Below are 7,445 nucleotides of genomic sequence, written 5' to 3' on the forward strand. Positions count from 1 at the left end.
AGCCCCAGAGTTGTCGAAGGGGCGCACCCCTAGCTGTCGATGACCTGCGCTAGCGCACTCGGCACATGAAGGTTGTCCAAGAAATTGTCTGTCGTGAGGTAGAACCACTCCTCCCTCTAGCCCGATCGTGATGACTTGAGGCCCACCTCGACATAGGAGTCCACGGCGCCATCGCGAAGATGGAATCTGTAGCTCCCAGTGGTCGACCCAGTCATTGACTGGTATGTATAGAAGAACCGAAAGAGGTCTAGGCACGATTTGACCCTGATGAATTTCTCACAGAAACAAGCAAATATGCTCAGCATGAGAATAGAATTGGGGTTGAGATGGAGGTGGCACATGTCATAAAAGGAGATGACGGTGGTAAAGAACTCGGAGAAGAGCGGCACGAGGCTAGCTAAGAAGAAGGAGATGAACATCACGATCTCCCCTTAGCAGGGAGCAGGTGCACTCTCCCCAGAGCGGTACCCAGAAGATAAGCAGTGGGTGAGCTGGCCAGCGTCGTGCATTTGCTTCAATCTCGCCACATCACACTAGGATTTAGGGAAGGTAGGCTCGCTGCCAGTGCACGCCATTGGACGACAGAGAAAGATGCTTCGATGGCAAGAATGGAGGTGGAGATGAAGGTTCTAGGCACGAAAGATTGGAGGCTAAGGGAGATGACGGAAAGATTCATGAGCGACTTCGACACTCCGATTTAAAGGGTTGTCGCGGTATCTCAACCGCCACGGGGTCTGGTCCTTTCGAATTTCGAGAGGCCACGCTTGGGGAATCGAAATTCCCTTAGGCCCAAAGCCGTTTCACCCCCACGTTCTCTCTCTCTCTCCCTCTCTCTCTCTCTCTCTCTCTGTGTGTGTGTGTGTGTGGACGTTTAACCTCCCTTTGGGATGCGGTTTTCTAAGTCAACCACAAAAGTGGTACGCATCAACAACCACTCCCCAAGGCGAACATGCGCTCACCTAGGGCCCAAGTGGCACAACCGGACCTGACCATGACCACAAGACGTACAATGACCACATGCCACTACAGTGAACCACTCACTCCATAACATCTGTGATGGAGCTTAGGGGCTACTGTCAGTGTAATAGGTAAGAGGGTGCCCCACCAGGCAGACCCCATGTTGCCAAATGTCAGCTGACGGTTGATATCCTCGAGACCACGGCTTCATCCCATGACCAGGGCAGGGCTCAGTCGACCAGCCCCTGGTCAAAGGAGAAGACCCTACAACTAGCCGCTGGTCACAGGGTAGGTACTCACCTAACTAGTGAAATTACATCAAATGTTGTTCGCTAAATTTTTTTTCTTCCCCAGGCACCTCCTTTCGGTGAGCATGTCCATGGGCCTACATAAAGTAGGAGTGACCCATCCCATAGCATTTAATGCTACAGGACAGCCTCACAGGCGAACGTGATAGCGCCCGGTGGACGTGACAGAGCTTGCAGGGCAACTAGAGCAGGTTGGGCATGCATACCCCTAGTAATGATGACCTAGGAGTAGTTGGCTTCGTCAGAAGTAGGTCTGTTGCAAGGCTTGGCATGATCCATTTGTTTATTCTCCTTTTCCCATGTTATATAAAAGGGGAGGACCCGGCTTGTAATGGGCAGGAGAGAAACAGTTCATCAGTTCCATAAGAAAATACACAGGATCTAAGCTATTATCCCACGGGAGGTCTAACCTTGATAAATTCCCGTGTTCTTGAGTCCATTTGATCCAACCACAAGAAATGTAGATCAACACGTCCATCGTTCGGTACACTCCAAATTCATTGTCAGGGATCATCCTCCGATAGTTTCACGCCCACTCAATCCATGATCCGTGCCCACTTGCAAAGAGTCACCAGATACTTTTATGTGTCCTTAGTTCATGCATCAAACTTCCTTTAGAGCTCATGTTTTCTAATGTTTGCACTGGCCATTAAATCTGTTGGCAACTATGAATGTTATGTATCATTTATTGATGACTTCAATAATTTTTCAAGGATTTACTTGATTCATGCTAGGTTGGATGTTGAACGTGTTTTTCTTTCTTTTCAACGCCATGTTGAGCATCCATTCTTTCGTTCTTGGCATTAATCATAGAGTGACATGTCCCCATACTCATCAGTAAAAGCGCTCGGCTGAAAGAAAACACATGCACATAGTTGAAACAAGCCTAGCCTTGCTAGCTCACGCATCCATGCCGATCACGTATTGGGATGATGTCACATCCCAATTCCTTAATCATATCATTAAGCATCATATTTATTGTTAAGCATTTTGGAATTTTCTTGTTAATTTGAATGGTGGTTTGATATTTGCTATGTAGTTGGAAAATACCCGATGTTAGAATTTTTCGTTAGTTTAAGTCTCACATAGGTTTTGAGGGTGAATTCATTCTAAAATGGGTTCCTCTCATTTTGTAATTGCGACAAAAAAAATTCTAGAATTTTTGGAGCACTAGAGTACCCTTTTGGGTTAATTAAAGGAGAGAGGAAAAATGAGAGAGGAGGAAATGTTTTTCAGCTTTTGGCTTGCTTCACTTGCAAGTGGGACCCATCTTGGGTTGGCCCACCCCCTCCTTTTCCCTTGGGCGCTAGCACCCCTCCCCCTCTCTTCTCACTCACTCTTGCTCTCCCTCTCTCAACCGGGCAGCACAAAGGGGCAAGAGCAGCACCACTTCTTCTCCTTCCCTCTCTCAAACTCTCTCACTACTCCACCCAAAATCTCACCCAAGAACAATGATTCAAGGTATGCATGTATTACCACTACATTCTCCATCTCTCTAGCTCTCAATCCATCCAAGAGTTTCTCACATGCATGAAGATTTGAAGGAGTGCAAATCATTTTCGCCACACCTCGTTTTTCTGTAATTTCAGCAGGCCTTCTTTGTCTTCTCCAAGCTTTTCCCCCTGATTCTTCCCAACTGACGTTCCCCAACCTCCAACAAGACTTTGGGTGAGTCTCATAGGTTATCCTGTTGTGAATGCTCATTGGCTTTGGTTGGATTTCGAGTTTCAGAGATGCAATCGAAGAATGGTGAAGGACCGATGTTCTTGAGGCAAAAGAGCTAGAAATGATGTTTAGATGAGGTAGGGAAAGTGAATCAAGTTTGTAGAGTGGGTAAATTAGGTCTAAAATCCATGAATTAGTACCAAACATGCTTATCCTCAAATTAGAGAGATATGCAAGTTGAATCGGTCGACGAATCATCGAAAAACCCGCGTTCTGCTTCAACCCGGAGGTTCTGGGTTACAACCTAGAGGTTCCGGGTTAATTCAAGCATTTTTAACAGAGGACCCCCACTCAGAGGTTCACCCGAAAGTTCCGGTACCTGAAGGTTCCGAGTTCAACCCAGACCCTCCGGATTTTACTGTTGATTAGAGGGTTTTTTCTTTTTGTTTACATTGCTAATAGCTTGTAAATTTCATAGTTAATTCATACGAACTACAAAAATCATGAGAATAGTTGCGTTAGCTTCATAAGAGTATTTACTATACGTTAAAAATGTTGGAACTTTAGAAATACTTTTGATAATTAATTAATTATTTAAATATGTTTCGGCTTAATTAAATCACAGTTAATTGATGCGATATCCTAAAATTATGAAATCACTTGAAAAATTTATGTTATGATTAGTGCTATCTAGGAAAAATATACTTTAGTATGAAAGTGTTGTTTAAATTGTGAAGCTCATTTAATCTTGATAACTAGCTTAATTACTTTTTTTAACAGACCTTAAATAAATGTTTTATAACATGAGCTTTCACACTTCAATTCATATGATTCTTGTTGCATTATATTCTTTACTTAGTACCTCATCTCCTGTTATTTTCATGGAATTTGGTGTATGTATCATAGCATGTCGTCACATTAATTGTGACGTACTGTTCTTTCTTTTAGCGATCGACGAACCAGAGAGCGACGGGGGTATTCTTAAGGTAGAACCTAATTGTGATATTGTGTGTGAATCACTTGAGCAAGGCAAGTATCTAAGTATGTTGCACCCATTACTTTGGATCATATATTGTCTTTAATTTGATAAAGTATAATATATGTATGTCACGCATGATAGTTAGTTGTCGGTGTAAAAAATATAGGGGTCCCCCACCGGGATGGCCCGCAACGACCTGTTTTGCCATTATCCGCTTTTGTTTTTCGACCCAGGCCCACCGTGTGACCAGTCAGCCCCAGCACTAGCCTTCGCGGGATTTCTCGTAACCAGCCCTTGCTGGTCGCGGGGCAGGTACTCGTCTAAGCCAGTCAAACCTCATTTAATATCGCTACTCATGTCATTCTCCCTCCCCAGGTAGTTCACCCCGGCTGAGGCAACATGGCTGGTGTAGGGCTACCGTGTCCCATCCTGCAACATTAATTGTTATGGGATTGGCTCACAGACGCAACAGGGGGCGTGGCAGGCACGCGTGGGAAACCGGCGATGGGACTATGCAGGCCAGATGACCCGGGTGCAACAAGCGAAGATGTGTCCGATGATGCGGGTCACTGCGAGGTGTTCTTCATGGGATACGACCCAGACAAACCCGATATATTCCAGATTCAGGACATTGAATCAGGATCCGAAGGCTTTGGGATTCGACGAAGAGCAGCAGAGACATCCATCTTCCCGATGTCAACGGGGGCTCACGGACCGCAAGCCCCAGGGGAACCAGCCTCATCAACAGCAGCCCCACCTGGAAGAGCGCTCACTGCGTCGGGACGGCCAACATCCAGCTTGTGGCGCAAACCGAAATCATTGGCCAGGTATGATCCGATCAGGTAAAAGAGTACCCAGAAACTAATCGAGTGTGTTGTTTCTTCGAGCAGGTTCAACCCGAGGATGAACAGAAGGGTCCACACTCTGCACTTCTGATATGGGTAACAACCACTTCCCGTTGGATACCAGGATCTCAGAAAGGTAACCCTCTCCTTTCCCGGTACTGACCACCCATCAATAGGAGGAGGGAATCCTTGCCCTAACTTGCAGGATTTCAAGGCACCATGGGCGCAGTACTGGTCGCTAAACGAGGCACGCTTTTTCTGACCAAGAACGAATAAGCATAGGAGCTTACATCGTGGGGTACATGGTTTAATTATGTTTTTCCAATTAATAATAGCATTGCGGAGTATAAGAGCCTCTTAACTGAAACACGAGCATCACCCGCGCGGGGGACAACGCTTTCTAGCGATGAGGGACTCGCTGCTAGGTGTAACCCTGATACCAAGGGGTTTTCAATGCTCAAATCAAACGATGGCGACATACCACTCCGAAGTGAGAAAGCTAGAGCGACGCGCCATCGACTAGGAAGTCACGCACGTCCATCGCAAGGACTACCTCCTTTGCCGATGGGCTGGTCCGTTTGGTCTCTTCTTTGAAAAAAGATTCACATGACCACCCACCGCGGTCTCGAGCCAACGTGGAAGGGATGCTTCGCTTAGAGACGGGATACCAAAGGTAACACCTTCTGAGGCAACGCCTCCCTCGGTGTTGTCGACCTCGGGTGACCATCATGTGGTCGCCCTGCTCGATTCGGGTACGACCTAAATGGATCAGATCTCGGAGTACCTTCATAATCAAGCAACCCCTGGCGATGATGTGTCAGCAGAAAGGATCACGCGGGCAGACCGCGATAATACTCCTTGGTAGAGGGACGCCTATAACACCAAGGGAGCAACGACTCTTTACTGAAATACATCGCTCAGGATGGGGGGAGCACAGCGTTCCCTAACATCCTCGGAGGCATGTGTGGAGGCCGAACCTCACACCACCCTCTAGGATGCTTGCGAGCAGGTGAAACGGTGCGAGTCATGCCAGTACCACGACTGAAATACCAAGCTACTAGCCCATGCACTGCAACCCATACCACTCTCTCGACCTTTCGTTGTTTAGGGGCTCGACATCGTGGGACCGTTCCCTAAAGCCCCAGACAGTTTTAAATTCCTACACATGGCAATCGACAAATTCACGAAGTGGATCGAAACTGATCCCGTTAGGGATATCACCGTCATAGCAGTGATTAAAGTCCATACGAGCGTTGGTAGTGCGGCTTGGCAGTCCAAGTCGCACAAATACGGACAATAAAACCCGATTCACCAGTCAGTGGTCGCACGCTGGTCGTCTTAGATGGCCAGCCAGTCGGGCCCGACCAGATGGCCTGGCGAAGACAACGATGAAAACTCGAGTGAAGAGTTATGCGAGCGTGCTCTATGGCTTGAGCAGCCAGGTCCTAACAGGGCCTCAAGCGCGACCACGACCACCAAGCGCAAGACTGAACATGGGTTGTTGGCGACCTTCAGTTTCCCGGCCTCACGGGGTTAGATTTTGCCAGGGAGGTCACCCGCAAATTACACAACTCGCGAAGCGCCAGTTCTATGTATAAGGCTGCTCGGCGACGAGCCTATTTGTCTATTTTGCAGGACCTTTTGGACGAGTGTGGAAAATGACTTGTAAGTATTTCAAATCTAAAAAACCAAGCTTTCTGTGTTGTAGGACTACACGAACAAGCACGATATCACACCAAATTGTAAGCATTTCCGTTTCAAGAACTTGACTGCCTGGTCAGCCGTTTGTTCCATCGACTAGACAGTCGGGGGCTAGAACTATTAGGATATGTGATTTGTCTTCTTGTAGCCAGGTTTGAGGTCTGTTTAGCCCACTCGCTCATATCGATGGGCCAACTATTTGGATATGTGATTTGTCTTCTTGCAGCCAGGTTTGAGGTCTGTTTAGCCCAGTGCTCATATCGATGGGACGTGATCCAAAATTGACCGCTCGCACATTGCCAGGGAAAGACGCCCGAGGGTTAACGATCACGATGCCGCAGGCCCTAGCTCTGGTCGAGCGCTAGTTGCCACCGAAAGGCTTGTCGTGCTAAAGTTCATCCTTAGTGCCGGGAACCTTGCTAAGCGAGTGGGTCGACGCGATCCTCCCTGGGCACTCCGAGGCTACTCGCCACCCGATCATAGAAAAATTTCACATAAAGACAAGCATCCTTCATTACAAAGCGACAACTCAGATAAAGCCCGGGGGCTATTTCCAAACGACCTCAAGACATTCCTCTTAGGACCCAAAAATACACCTAAGCGGGTCGAACCGGACGGTCCAAAGGCAGGAACGAACGACATACAAAAATCAGTCGGCACAGGCGCTGAGCTCCTCCATGGTCATCCGAGTACCTTCAAAACCAGCACTGACTACCGGCAAGAGGTCCCGGTCAGGGAAGTGGTCGCGGACACAGACAAGGGCAAGGCAGGCACCGGAAACTCCAACCTTAAAAAGGTGGTCGTCATTGGTCTCGTGAATCCTCTACTTGAGACCATGTGCCTCTGTCGGTGACACAGGAACCAGGGGTCCCCTAGTCCCGAGGCCAGACCAGCAGGTTGCCACGTGGCGACCTCCCGCGGGGATGATCTCCCCGAAGCGCGAGAAGGCTAAGTTCCGGGAGAGGGTGCTCGGGGCAATGAACAATGGTT

Source organism: Phragmites australis, chromosome 8, assembly GCF_958298935.1.
Source record: "Phragmites australis chromosome 8, lpPhrAust1.1, whole genome shotgun sequence".
Taxonomy (NCBI): Eukaryota; Viridiplantae; Streptophyta; class Magnoliopsida; order Poales; family Poaceae; genus Phragmites; species Phragmites australis.